This window comes from Phyllopteryx taeniolatus, chromosome 13 (genome assembly GCF_024500385.1).
Source record: "Phyllopteryx taeniolatus isolate TA_2022b chromosome 13, UOR_Ptae_1.2, whole genome shotgun sequence".
Classification (NCBI taxonomy): domain Eukaryota; kingdom Metazoa; phylum Chordata; class Actinopteri; order Syngnathiformes; family Syngnathidae; genus Phyllopteryx; species Phyllopteryx taeniolatus.
Window position 1 is genome coordinate 5,799,903 of NC_084514.1, and position 15,204 is coordinate 5,815,106.

Below are 15,204 nucleotides of genomic sequence, written 5' to 3' on the forward strand. Positions count from 1 at the left end.
GGTCTCATGGGTATAAGTCAATGGCAGACTGTGTTAATGTGTCTGACATCCAGCCATCCATGGAGGGACATGCCAGTGTGGTTTGTGACGCTCCCCCCAAAATATCCGCACAGTGGGAGCCGGTTTCCTATGTGCGCTGTAAATCCCAAAATTGTGTAACATTTCATAATCAGTCAATATTTTTAAAAAAAAATAGATACGTAGTGGTACCTTGACTTACAATTTGTTCCGTGACCAAGCTCGCATCTAACTTGTATCTCAAATCAATTATCCCCACTGAAATAAATTGAAATAATCAGTTCCAGCCTCTGAAAACACAACAAATCTTTTGTTGTTAATAAAGAACAGTTAGCATTTTAGTGTAAAATATAGATTACAAACATAATAAGAGGATGTAAAAAAACAAGGCAGTTTTATAAAGTGAAATTAGGCAGAAAGTTGGATTTAACGGGTGTAAGCGTATCCTCCATGCTCCTTGCGAGTGTTTTCATTTTGTATTTGTATACAACACAGCCAGTAGATAGCGTTGGCCACTAGCATAGTCGACTGCCTTGACAGCAAAAAGCAGCGTAATGGAAGATTCCAGTTGAGGTCTGACAGACAGGTGAGGGTCCTCATTGGATTGGTGCAGTAGAAAGCAGGGTAATAAACTTCTCAAGATAATGCAGAGAAAGGTCCTGTTTGCTGTTGAACCACACAAATTGACAGCTGAACAGCTGCTAATGGCTAGCTGCTCAACAGCAGGTACAGTTTGCCATGTATGGTATGTATTTAAAAAAATGAGAGTGTCTTTGTATCACTGAGTCAAAAACAAACATAATAGAATGGCTAATAGGAACGTAGTAATAGATATTTTTACGGGTTGTAAAGAGGTGACATACACGCCAAAGCATTTCTGGTGCATTTTTTCAAAATCAAATAATCTGTAATGTTGAGTTTGAAATTATATTAGTGTTTTGGGATAATAGTTTGGGGTATATTTAGGGTTTAAATTCTTAGTATAGGCAAATATAAACAATCTATTTACAGAATGACATTCAAAAAAAGAATTTTCCTACATGAAAAGGCTGTCGAGTGTGAGCGAAAGCAACACCTGGCGCTGTAACTCGCAACTGTAAGGTCGTTCGAGGCAATCTGAAGTCTGAAGAAAGTACGAAAACAACATAAAGTGACATTATTTTCCAAAAGTGTTTCAATAATAATAATTGTAATAATATCTCCTGCTTATATTTTATCATCGCATTTCCCCTTTTTGCCATTGTCTTTACTCTCCTGTAGTGCAAAAAAACTCAATTCACGGAGTTAATCCTCCCAAATGTTTGGGTGACGTTTGTGGTATAATTTTCCCCGACGAGTTTGGTTGAACTCAGAAATTGTACAAGTTCTCCGTCTCTGAGTGAATCTTCTGTTTGGCCTGCTCACTTGGAGGAGGTGATGTAAGAACAGTAAAGCACCAGGAGGGTGCTGGATGAGGAAGAGGAGGGAGCGAGAGGACAGGCAATGAGCTACTCTGCTCACTCACATGGAATGGAAAGACGAAAGGGCGCTGGGGGTATGACAAGTTGGGAGGAGGCGAATCAAAGATTTATAGGCCTGATTGTCACCGCTGCACACACACGAACATGCGCACACACACCGCATGTACTCAGTGACATTACTTTAGTCCATGCCGTCATGTTTTGAATCCGTCATGATTGCACTTATATATTCAACATGACCCAAATACAGCGGTGCATCAACTCTAAAACGCCTTAGTGCTGGTAAAGTTTGACCCAAATTTTACGGGAAAAATACGGTTTAAATGTCGTAGAAATGGACATGGAATTTTCATAATTAAAAGTCATTAGACATCAGGTTCACTGCATACTGTCTATGTTTTCCATTTTCATTTGGCTTTTTGCAGCCCTTTTAATATTATTTAATATAACTTTCAGTCACTTATTTTATACCGGTACTAAAAATACCCTGAAAAGTTACATTGTTTAATATAAAGCAAAACTATTACTGTTCCATCTGGCAGGATCTTTGTACCTTTGGATTATTTTGTCACTTTGATTTTTGATCACGTGATCGGATCGGGACATCCCTACTTCATACACTACACTGTTTGTATGTGGCACATGGACACATCACCAAACACAAATGCCACATGTCAACGTGTTGCTCTCTGTGGAATCGTGTCACTTATCAGAAGCTAATGCTGTTAACTAACGCTGATCTGTGTGTCAGACAAAACTTAATGCAGCTCTACTTATCTTTTGGCTGTCACATAATATCAGGGGCATCCATCCATTAGATGTGTCAAAATTAATCGATTAATCGACAAATATTCGATCATCAAATTCATCGAAAATTATTTTGCCAATCGATTAATTGTTTTGAGGCGTTTAACTTAAAATTGTCATGTACTAAATTTTGAAACATTTAAATGGAGACTTGTTTTCACAAAGTATAAATTTGTCTGTACACATGAAGTAATTGTGGATATCTTGAAGGGTTAGACAGGCACTCCAGAGACCTCACTATTTGTATGCATCCATCCATCCGTTTTCTGTACCGCTTATCCTCACAATTGGTTAAAAAGTTGATTTCTCCATATAATGTTTCCTTTAAATCATTGCCTGGACAGTTAATAAAGGTTTGACAATGAAGAATTTATCTCAATGGGAAATTTTGAAATTGGAACGCGGTGGCCGGCGAGTGTTGCATCGGAACCAAGGATGAAAAAGGGGGAAATGAAGGGGTCATCAAGGTCATTGGAGAGCAGTGGGGACAATGTCGTATTTATCTCAATGGGAAATTTTGAAATTGGAGCACGCTGGCCGGCGAGTGTCGCATCGGAAGCAAGGATGAAAAGGGGTGAAATGAAGGGGTCGTCAAGGTCATTGGAGAGCAGCGGAGCTACAGTGGAGCTGTAGGCCGTGTTGTGTGTCAACACCATGGGCAAAGACACACCGAGGGGGCTGTGCCGAGTAGTCATGCGTTTCCCCTGACTCACAGCCCTGTCTTCCTCTCATGTTTTATTTACAGCCTGCGCCGTTTGTTGTCTATGCACTCCATGCCACAGTTAAGAAAACCTTCCAAAAGAAGCGCACATTTTTCTATTTTCTTTTACTCATTAAAAGAGGTACTCGCGTAACTTAGTGCCGTTGTCGCCTACCCTACTCACCCCACCACCACCCGCCTTCACAGATTTTGGGTTCACGTGCAGCCCAAAAAAAAATAAAAAATTCCTCTGATTTGACAAATGTGGCGTGATGTGGCCCGCTGGCTGTGCCTTCACGCATGCTTAAGCGCCAATTTATTCCGTCCACCTTACAGTGATGGACTCGGAAGAGAATGGCGTAGTGGAGGAAGGAAGTTCATCACTTATATACTGTATAGAAAAACAGGAGTTTATGATTTTGGGGCGGGGGGAGCAGGGGGGAGAACCCACCCTTGCGCACTTTGTTGGCGGCGGCTGTCACGTATGGATGCATGTTACGCTGTTTCGAGATGTGCACTGCTCCGCTTTGCCTCAGTTCAAAGGGGTTTAGTCCCGACAACGTGATGTCGGGGCTCGCGTCGGCTCCGCCAATCGCGGCCCGGATAGCAACATTAGCAGCCAATCAGAAACTCCCAGCAGCCTTTGCCGTGTGTCCTCTTTCCATATTCAGCAACACTAGTCTCAGTCTGCTGGTTTCTCTGGGATGTTGCATAAAGACGACCCCCCCCCCCTCAGACGCACACATACATACACACAGACCTCCTACTTCCACCCCACCCCCTAAAAAAAAATAATTTTTAATTCAAAGCACCCTTATGTCTTGCGTTATAATGACTCTTCAATAATGCAACCTCACACAAAGTCACAAAAGTAACATCGGCGTGTCAAAGTGCAACGGCGGCAGAGGCAGGAAACACAGTTTGATATTTACGACAATACAATCGCCTACACGCATAAAGCTGCCAACTTATTCCCATTTTAATTGCTCATACATCCATATTGGTTCACAGGAAGGCCTTGATTTTTTTCCCCTCCATGTTTTCCCTTAAGGATCGTCTTTTCTAGCTGTTCCAACATATCTCATCCCCCCTTTGTGTTAAGCTCCGCAATCAGTTTATTATTCCCTAACCTAACCAAACATGTTCCAGATCCATTTATTTATTTATTTTTAATGTATGCCTCCAATCTCAGTAGAACCTAACTTGGCTTCTTTCCTCACCCGTCTCACCTGCCCCTTTCCTTCTTTGCGGCGGGCCCACAAGGCAAGCGACTGAGCGAACGTGCGGCCCGTCAGCACATCCGCAGAGCAGCGCAGCGAGTCGACGGTTCCCTGAGGCCATCCGCTCACCACATAAACACTCTCTCATCCCCTCGCTCTTCTTTTATCTCTTAGTCACTCTCTCCTCCCAGCTCCTCATCCAACCCCCCCACAACATCATCCCTGCTCTTCCTCGGCTCCCCACCTCCACCCCCGCCGCTGTTCATCTTAACAACCAAGGCCTTTACCCGCTCTCCTCGTCATCCTCTTTGTCTCCTTTGCCTCTTCTTCCCTCCATCCTTCCTATTTTTTGAGGCCATGTACTATTTATGATATGACTTACTGATGCTGCATCAGTGAACGAGCATATCCGTTCTTTATCTTTGATAGTGTTTGCACATATATGCACACTTCGGCCAATAAATAAAACAATACGGTGTTCCCTCGCTATGTCGCGGTTCGCCTATTGCTGATTCAGTGCTTTGCAAATTTTGTTTCAATATTCGTATCATGTATAAGTCGCCACATTGCAGGATTTTGAGTGTAAGCTATAATTTTTTTGTGGTCAAAGAAACGCTTCCTAGCCTAAAGCATTAAAACTGTAAAAAAAAAAATTTTTAAAACACACAAAATTCATTAAAACACATTAAAAGCAATAAAATGTACATAGTGTACAGTATGACTGTACATTACTGTATGTATGAGTTTAAAAGGTGTTTAAGAGTATATAAAGTGTTTATAAGACTGTAGTAGAGGTTAATAGGAGTGTGGGGAAGATTCATAAGAGTCTGGGAATGTTCATCCAGCTTTAATATATAAATCATCAAAAAAATAAAAAATACAATGGTCGCCACTTTGCGGAGTTCAACTGTTGCAGGGGTGGTCCAGAACCTAACTGTTGTGATAAATGAGGGATTACTGTATGTGTACGTTTAGATGAGAAGTCTTTGTGCTTTTGAGTTGTTGTGGCTACAGTTGTTCTTTACCACTGTACAAAACAATGGTGTGATTTACTAAAGGTTTGCAAAAACAAGCGCGAACTTGATGGCTCACACAAACAGATGTAGAAGCTAATCCACTAATTGGGGTGTTCGAAATCTGTTCTGTGCTTTCAGTAAAATCAGAAATCGAACTCCATAACTTTCAATACAATTTTTTTTAAAAGAAGCTGGAAAAATATTGGATATTGGAGTTTTTCAAGATTAACATGTCCACTCCATCATAGTGAAATTTGAATTGAATTATCCATTTGAACTTATTCGAGACATTGTAACTGCCAAGTCTGGACTTTACATGATGCACTTGCATATTTAATGAATGAATTTTTAAAGGAGGTACAAATGCAACAAAACCGACATTGCAGCTTGCCTATTGTTGTGGCATGAATGGGATCCAATCCCAAAATAGAAGCCAATCAGCCCATCTGCTTAGTCATACTGGTGGTCGTTGGTCCCCAACAAATGAGCATGAATATTCCCCAATAATCATGTCTTCACCCCAGCTGGCGGCGACACACGCCAATTCCCTTTTGGGGGTACTCCTATGTCGCCCTGAGTCACCACATCTCCTCAATTTTCAACCTTCTTAAAAAAAAAAAAAAAAAAAAAAAACACAGGAGGTCACCTTGAACTCTGACCCTGACCTTTGCCACCCCCACACATGGTGTGCTCATTACCAGGTGTCACTTATTACACCCTGGCGCATGCTTGACGGACGTAATTTATGGTGATTGCCCGGCACGTGTGCGTGTGGGGGTGCACTTCTTCTGCATGTCCTTTTGATTATCTTCCATTCCGCTTCTCCTCACTAGGGTCGCGGGCGTGCTGGAGCCTATCCCAACTATCTTCGGGCGAGAGGCGGGGTACACCCCGAACTGGTCGCCAGCCAATCGCAGGGCATCCTTTTGATTATGTTAAATTTATAAAGACGTCTGTTTGGAAGAAGACTAACAACAACAAAAATGCCTCATTAGAGCACCATTTATGCACCTTGCAACAAAAGATATAAAATGTGAATAGATAAGGATAGAACAGAAGGTATGTGTTTTGATGAGAAAGTGGAAAAAAGGTGGAATTCACAATTGCAGCTTTTGCAGAGTCTGCTTCATACATCTGTGCTTTTTATGCCCTTGAAGAAAACAGAACCATCCGTGGCCTTGGTAGCTCGAGAACAAGTGATAATTATATCCCATCGGAATACCTTAATACATTGGCTTGTGTCCACCGCAGATATATATTTTTTTCTCTTTCTTTGGGCTTTTATGGTATAGTTGTGCTCAAAATCCAGAATGCAGATACACTGCGGTTATGTGTAGGGCAAAATATTGCAATATTTTAGCATTTATCTCTTGCAGTATCAGTACAGGGGGTCCTTGGGTTACGATGTTCTCAACTTATGCTGTTTCGTAGGTAAGAACAACACACAATAAACTAGTTTGTGCCCCTTACAGTGTGCAAGCAGACAAGTAAAGGAGTAAAGAAGTGCTATGAAAAATTGATGGATGGAGGAAATTTTCACATTTGTCAAAAGAGTTGACGAAAGTGCAGTTGATGTCACACTTTCGCTCCCCATAAAGGGAGGCTGCACGTGCAAATGCACGTGTGTGCATATATAATGATATCATTACTGTATATTTTTATAAAGTACAATACTGTAGAGTTTAGTTTTTATTATTAAAACATCTTATAAAAATGTGTTGGTACTTTTAGTGGGGCGGGAACGTTTTATAGCCTTTCCATTCATTTCCATAGGGGATGATTTGATAGTCAACTTTTTTTTAATGATATAATTTTTTCGGTGCACCTGTATTTTCTGTGCGGGTACCGTACCGAATGTTCCATACCTGAAAAAATAGGAATACTGTACATTTAAATCCCTAATACTTACTGTACAAATGACTCCTTCAGTTACATAGTACAGCAACTTATATATACTTTCAAAATATTGATTAGTGCGTAATTGCTCAAGCTTAATGTTGTCGTTATTTTTATCAAAATATCCCGTAAATATCATACTGTGCGTAACTCTGCGGGAGTTGTGCTGTATTTGGAAAATGTGTGTGTGTGTGTTTTACTTATTTGGACTCATTTGAGTAGCGCAAGAATAATGTGTTAGATTGGACGTAGCTAAAAATAAAGAGCGAAAGGGTCACTGGGCTCTGACAGCATGCCCAGAACCATGAAGTCACGTTTTTTGAGAGCCCCCGTTGTGGAAAATACACGCAAGCAACAACAGTGATCATGATGTAGATGTACACTTCGTCCTCCCATCACACACACACACACAACCATACACCATTTTGCCAGCCGAGCATCACTTTACTGTTTGGCTATGTTGTCACACATTCGCTCCCCTTAAAGAGAGACTGCACGTGCAAATGCTCATGTGTGTGTGTGCGTGTGTGTGTATGTGTGCGTGTGTGCGTCCACCGGGGATGCTCTCACCATCCCAAACTCTGCCTCTGTCTCCAGCGCATCAGTGGCGGCTTACATAAGACTAGGGCAAAAATAGCAGCTGAGAGAGAAGAGCAAGCGAGAGAGGGAGAGTGAGGGCTGTGCTGGCACGCACACGCAGTCGTAGCGGGACCGCAGGGCACGCCACAACCTTCTAGCACGAACGCACCACCACCCCAAAAAAATAAAAAAAATAAAGAAAAACATAGGGGAGGCTGCAATCATCAACCATTTGTCCCTATCATTTATTTGGACTGCACTGTAGTGCAAATGGTGGTGGAATAGAGTCAGCCTTTATTATTCCCTCAGTGGGGAAGTGGTGGTTTTACAGTGGACAAAGTGGACAGGAGCAGCACACAAGGATAATATCAAAGGTTGTCTGTGCGCACACGCAAAAATGTCTGTGCGCACACGCAAAACCTCATGCAAAGAGATTATGCGTCAATATAAAAATTGCCTATACAGTGAGCTGCAAAAGCTGTGTGTGTGGGGGGGGGCAGTAGTTTAAGTCACAATTAAAGTAACATATAAATTACCATTAAATAAAATCTCTATTTTTGCTCAAATTGCAGGCCTTTAGCATTTGCACATTCCTGTAGTTTACCCTCAAGCACACTTTGATACAGAGGTCTTTATTGTTATGAATTTCTTGGCATGCTTCTCATGAATTTACACATCATCAGCAGTGTGAGGTTTCCTTCAATATACTTTGACAACACCCCAAAATGTTTGTCAAGCAAAGAGCATCCAATTACGATGGCATATTAGGGTCACCTAGTGAGACGAAAATAAAACGCTGAGACTTGATTTAAAGTCGTCATGACAACATTTAAAGTCAACAGGACGCGACTTAAAGTCGTCGTGTTGAGATTAAAGTCATCATGATGAGATTTAAAGTCAACACTTAATGTGAGGATCCCGGTTAACACAGTTAACTTATAAAAATCAACAATTGACGAGAGCGTATCCTGGCATAGCAACCGAGTGCCACGTGCCCGCTGGTCGTCAACCGGGATCCTCTCGTCAATTGTGGACTTTAAATCTCATTGTAATGACACTCAATTTCATTGTGACGACTTTATATCTCGTCATGACGATTTTATATCTCATTATGATGACTTTAAAAAGCATCCTGTCGATTTTGAAAGTCGTCATGATGACTTTAAATCACGTCTCTGCTTTTTTATTCTTCTCACTAGGTGACCCTAGTACACCGTCAGATAAAATATACTTGCCACAGTTAGAAAGAAGTATGAAAAAAGAAATCAACAAAAATATAAATATTAAAGAACTCAGTATAGCTCTTAGTACTATACCTACTTTTGCACCATTCTGCAAAAAGCAGTCCGAAATAAAGTAAACCATACGAACAATACTAACAGTGGACTGGCACGTGAAAACTAACTAAAAACTATGAACAGAATACTCCATAAGCGTCGAGAATTGGACGGTTGGGATTTGGTCCCAGTCCAACAACCATTGATCCCTTGCAGGACCTGGTTGTGATTCCTGTTACACCACTAAATGTGACATCTAGCTTAGAGTTTTCCATCAGGCCTCCTTTTGCTATCGTGTTTGAGTAAAACAATTATTCATCTATTCTCTGGTAATATTTCTTAAAAGTCTTGCTTCCTGGGGTCACCTCCGTTATGCTCCCTGGGTGATTGATTGGAGTGATTTTAAACCCATTTCCTCCAATAAGATATTTGTCAAGCACCGTGCAATCTTTACCCACCATTAGATTTGTTATTAATGTAATTGCACCCAAAAAAGCACAAAAGTGTTTAAGAAAGAAGGGCAAAATAAATGCAGCCCTTGTAACACTAACTGTCCCACTGCTGTGGTTCCTTGCGATATGAGCTTAATTTTTGACCTGACCACGCTTGTAACTCACAACACTCGTATCTCAAATCATCTTTCTCCATTGAAATGAATAAAGGCCATTAATCCATTCCATCTCTCCCAAAAAACTAAACCTTTTATAAATTGTTTTTAATAAGGAAAATACAACTCTGTAAGATTGTACTTCATAAAACCAGAGAACATAAATAAATAACAAATGTAAAGAATTTAATTTATCATCAATTAATTGCGGCTCCTTTTTGTGTGTGCAACTCAGCCACTGTGGGGCAGTATAATACCGTCATGCAGGCACAAATGAGTGTTTCAAAAACTAATGTAAGTGACTAGACTGCAGTAATATTAAGCATTTTTTTGGAAGGGATAAAGAATATATTCCTCTGAATATTGTTATATTGTCTGTCTACATGTGTTGCTGCACCATTTGTGTTGAACTACCTGTTGTTTAAAGTGTTATAACACCACTATGTAGATGCTATTCATTAGCCTGACTATGGAATTTCCCATTATGTGTTAGCATCAAGCAAGCAGATTTAAATGCAAAGTTATTTATTAAGGCTGAGAGTTTACCACATTACATTTAATTATCCATTTCCATTTTCCACACCGCTTATCCTGGTTAGGGTCGCGGGGCGCTGGAGCCTATCCCAGCTGACTTCGGGCGAAAGGCGGACTACACCCTGAACTGGTCGCCAGTCAGTCACAGGGCACATATAGACACGGACAACCATTCACACTCACATTCACACCGTCACTGAGTGGGAACTGATCCCACGCTGCCCGCACCAAAGTCAGGCGAGTGCACCACTACACCATCAGTGACTTTACATTTAATTAGTTACAGAAAAAATAACCCAACAAAAAAATTGACACATTTTATTGCAATTTACTGTAGTTTTGAGCTTCAAACAGCGTGGAAGGTTTGTGATTGCACGAGTTCCCGGTATACCCGTAATGATGCACAGGACACAACACAAGGAACTACAATCGAAACCAATTAGAAGTCTGCTGGGTTCGGCAGGCGGAAATACTGTATTAGCTTTTAAAAGCTACAGGGTGGAAACCTTTATAGAAGCACAATTGTGTGCAAATTGCGAACGAAAGAATTTTCATATCACTGGAGCTCTTGTTGTAGCTAGCACAGACAACCTTCCCAGTTCGTCCCCAATCCACACTCAACAAGATGACTCGGTTGAGAGCCAAAATGAGTAAATCCACGGCTGACAAATGAACGATTCCACTGGCCAAATAGATTGCTGTGGATTGTCAACCACTAGAAGATCAAAAGGCAAAAAAACGGTGCTAAAAATAGTGTCGCCGGGCCCAACTTATGAATGGTCATGCAGAGAGACTATTTTAAAAAAAAAATCATCATTACTACACTGAAAAGCAGGCAGAAGTTGATTTAATGGAGAAAGCCGAATGTGTTGGACCTGTGTAATTTTCAATTAGCAATGTTGGGCTTCCACTTTTCTGGAATGTACTGTAGTAAGTGTTGTTTTTCATTTTAATAAAAACAGAGGAAGTTTTCAAAAAGTCATGAAATAGCTTGAATATAGCTCACTTGAATTTAAGTTGGTGCCTTGTGAACAATTCAGTCACATTTCTTATTCATATTGCACTTTGGAGATGAAAATAAACATGATGTATCTCAAAGCACCACTGCCTAGGCAATTATAAACATTTTTGAGGGGGCGTCAGTTTTGCCTGTTTTTTCGCTGTTCTCTGCAGTCCGGGGACGCAAACAGTGTGGGATTACTGTCGTCCGGCTTTTGACCAGAGTCAGCTCAGGATATACGGTAAAGAAAACAGATGGATGTATTGGGTTCAAATATAGAGGTAGGTGGTAGGCACTTTAAGTGACCCAGCTACCGCCATCTCGCATACGGTGGAAACAAACCAAACTGAACAGAACCGGCTTTAACATCTCTTGACGGCCGTTACGTAAGGCGCCCCTCTTCGCGTTCTTAATTTGCCTCATTTGCAGTCTTCTCTTGTTCTACATCCGTGCGAGCGCTGCATGGCCCTCTCAGAAATCCAGAGGCAGGAGGAGGCCGCAGGGACAGTACGTGGCGAGATGAAGCTAATCCCTGCTCCGGCACTTGTTAGCGGATGAAGGCTCGTTACGTAAAAATACATCGGGGGGTTGGAATGAAAGAGGGTCAAAGCAGCAGCGGAGGCTCTGGAAGAAAGGCGCACCCTGCGAGTGCAACAGCGAGTGCATCAACAAGGCGGCCTCACACTTGATCCCCCCCGCTCTGCTCTTTTTGGTTCAAACGTGCGCACGCTTTAAAGTGTCGGCAGGAAATGAGCGAGGGGCGGTGTGTGGGGCTCCAAAAGATTAAAAAGCCTCTGGAAAAAAGAGTGAAGGATGAGGATAAACAATGAGAACCATCTTGCCGAGCTGCTGCTGCTGCTCCAAATCCCAGCAGGTTCAAACGAGGAATGCAAGGCCTTTAAGGCGTCTGTCTGATTCCCCATTCCATTTGTCTGTCAAGCGTTTAAAAGGGGGCCACTTTGAAATGCTCTTGTTTTGAGCACCGCCGCTCCTCCTGTTGGTAGGGGTTAATTAATATTTTCACGGGGTGTAGGTCAGTGACCCCCGCGAGGCGGCGCCGTTTGTGCGAGTGGGCACGTGTGACCCCGGGACCCCCTCCCTCTTTTGGTCCAACCCCCCCATTACCCCGTGCTTTCAAGAAGCAAGGCTCTCTCATGCATAATGCAGAGAGAATAGGGAGGCACTCATTAATAATTACTGCTGCCTTTGACGGATGGAGAAAATAACGAAGGGGGCTGTTAAAAATGGAGAAAGCGCATGAGAGATGGCTGAGTTGTTTTTTTTTTAGGGGGGGGTTTGTGTTTGTTGCCGTTGTGTTTCTTTGAGGACTCAATTCTTTTGGGATTGGTTCTGGAGTTGGAATAATCAAAAGGAAGGCTGGCGCTGTGGGTGGAGCTAACTACTAGCTGCTTTGATTGGGGAGTAACTCCACTGATGATTGAATAAAATAGAATCAGGCTTTTTAAATTTCGCTTTTGATTGTAGCAGCACACAAGAAAAATGTTAAAGAATCAAAACTGTAAATGTACAGTACAGTAAAACCCCCTTTATCGTGGGGGATACGTTCCAGAACCATTGGCTATCCCACACGCTTTATTAAGACACATTGTTTAAACATGTTGGAAACATTTGATCACAAAATAAATTGTTAGCATGAAATATATAGGAAATACTAAACATATTGTAGTGTCTGTGTTGCATACTGTATGTGCCTTTAAGAGGCAAGGCCCAGTTGGGTGGCATGTGATGTCAACAGTGATACCTGCACTTATGAGCGACCCAACTTGTGTTTTTTTGTGAGCCATCGCTTGCATTATTTTTTTTCACCTTGAATTGTGAGCAAAAATTTGAGCTACAAGGGGTAAATGGTGGCAGCAAACTTCACGACCAGCAACAAATAGTAAATAAATATTTTAAAAAGACACCAAGTGTCTTCAAGCTTCAAGCTGTTTATTCCCACTCGTGGTTTAAATTTATAATAAACAAAAAACGAGCTGAATTACATGTTGTGCATTTGATGTTTTTAATATTATTACATAATGCAAAATGCCATAGACAGGCTAATGAAACTGGCAACGATGGTAGGTGTAACCCTTTAAGCAATGGTTATTTGAACACAAACACAATGTAGACCGATAATATAACAATACTCACAGGCATATATGTTTTATCTTCTGCGAATAAACGACTGATATTACTGTAGTTTGCTGAGCTTAGGAGACCATCTGCTTCGTGTATTTATTTTTTAAGTATTATACTTCCCACTGGTGGCCAAGGCACACACCAGAAGGAGCAGCACAATGACAATCGGCACTGAAGGGTAAAATCATGATGCACAGACCGTTTAATTCTTTACATTATATTCAATTATGATACTGTGGCGTGCTATTTTTCTTATTAAAAAGTGATGCAAAATTTGGGCTGGAACGGATAAATGGCATTTTCATTAATTTCAACGGGGAAAGATGATTTGAGCTGTCACCTTATCGTGGTGTAGGGGTTTGTGTGTCCCACTGATCCTAGGAGCTAAGTTGTCTGAGGCTTCACGCCCCTGGTAGGGTCACCCATGGCAAACAGGTCCTAGGTGAGGGACCAGACAAAGCACGGCTCCAAAAACCCCTATGACTAACAAAATATATGGATCTAGGTTTCCCTTGCCCGGACACGGGTCAGCCGGGGCCCCCCTCTGGAGCCAGGCCTCGAAGTGGGGCTCGAAGCCGGGCCTGCACCCATGGGGCCTGGCCGGGCACAGCCCGAAAGGGTAACATGGGTCCCCCTTCCCATGTGCTCACCATCTGTGGGAGGGGCCATAGGGGTCGGGTGTAGTGTGAGCTGGGCGCTGGCCGAAGGGGGGGACCTTCGCCATCCAATCCCCGGCTACAGAAGCTGGCTCTAGGAACGTGGAATGTAACCTCGTTGGCAGGGAAGGAGCCCAAGCTGGTGTGGGAGGTTTACTCGCCTCCATACACGGCATGGGCTCTGGTACCAGTCCTCTTGAGAGGGGTTGGACTGTTTTCCACTCTGGAGTTGCCCACGGTGAGAGGCGCCGAACAGGTGTGGGTATACTTATTGCCGTAAGGTGGTTGGCGGGAATCCCAGAACCCGTTGGTGGACAGCAGCAGTGAGGGATGCCGTCAAGCTGAATAAGGAGTCCTATCAGGCCTTTTTGGAATGTGGGACTCCTGAGGCAACTGATGGGTACCGCGCTGACCAAGCGGAATGCGGCTTTGGTGGTCGCTGAGGCAAAAACCCGGGCGTGGGAGGAGTTTGGTGAGGCCATGGAAAACGACTTCCGGGCGGCTTCGAGGAAATTCTGGTTCCCCATCCGGCGTCTCAGGAGGGGGAAGCAGTGCACCATCAACACTGTGTATAGTGGGGATGGGGCGCTGCTGACCTCGACTCGGGACGTTGTGAGTCGGTGGGGTGAATACTTCGAAGACCTCCTCAACTCCACCGACACGCCTTCCCATGAGGAAGCAGAGTCTGGGTTCTCTGAGGCAGGCTCTCCTATCTCTGAGGTTGAGGTCACTGAGGTGGTTAAGAAGCTCCTCGGTGGCAAGGCCCCGGGGGTGGATGAGATTCGCTCGGAGTTCCTCAAGGCTCTGGATGTTGTGGGGCTGTCCTGGTTGACACGCCTCTGGAACATCGCGTGGACATCGGGGACAGTGCCTCTGGATTGGCAGACTGGGGTGGTGGTCCCCCTTTTTAAGAACCACCAGAGGGTGTGTTCTAACTACAGGGGGAATCACACTCCTCAGCCTCCCTTGTAAGGTCTATTCAGGGGTGCTGGAGAGGAGGCTCCGTCGGGAAGTCGAATCTCAGATTCAGGAGGAGCAGTATGGTTTTCGTCCTGGCCGTGGAACAGTGGACCAACTCTTCACCCTCGGCAGGGTCCTCGAGGGTTCATGGGAGTTCGCCCAACCAGATTATGTAGTTCTGTTGGCTTCATCAGGCCGTGATCTCCAACTCTCACTGGAGCGGTCGAGTGTGAAGCGGCTGGGATGAGAATCAGCGTCTCTAAATCTGAGACCATGGTCCTTAGTCGGAAAAGGGTGGAGTGCCCTCTCCAGGTCGGGGATGAGATCCTTCC

General features: G+C 43.2%; 1 protein-coding gene across 7 annotated transcripts in view; it reads left to right on the forward strand.

Moving 5' to 3' along the window:
- Positions 1-15,204, forward strand: part of msrab (methionine sulfoxide reductase Ab) — a 69,359-nt gene that overhangs the window by 40,153 nt on the left and 14,002 nt on the right. The gene's annotated exons all lie outside the window — the stretch shown is intronic.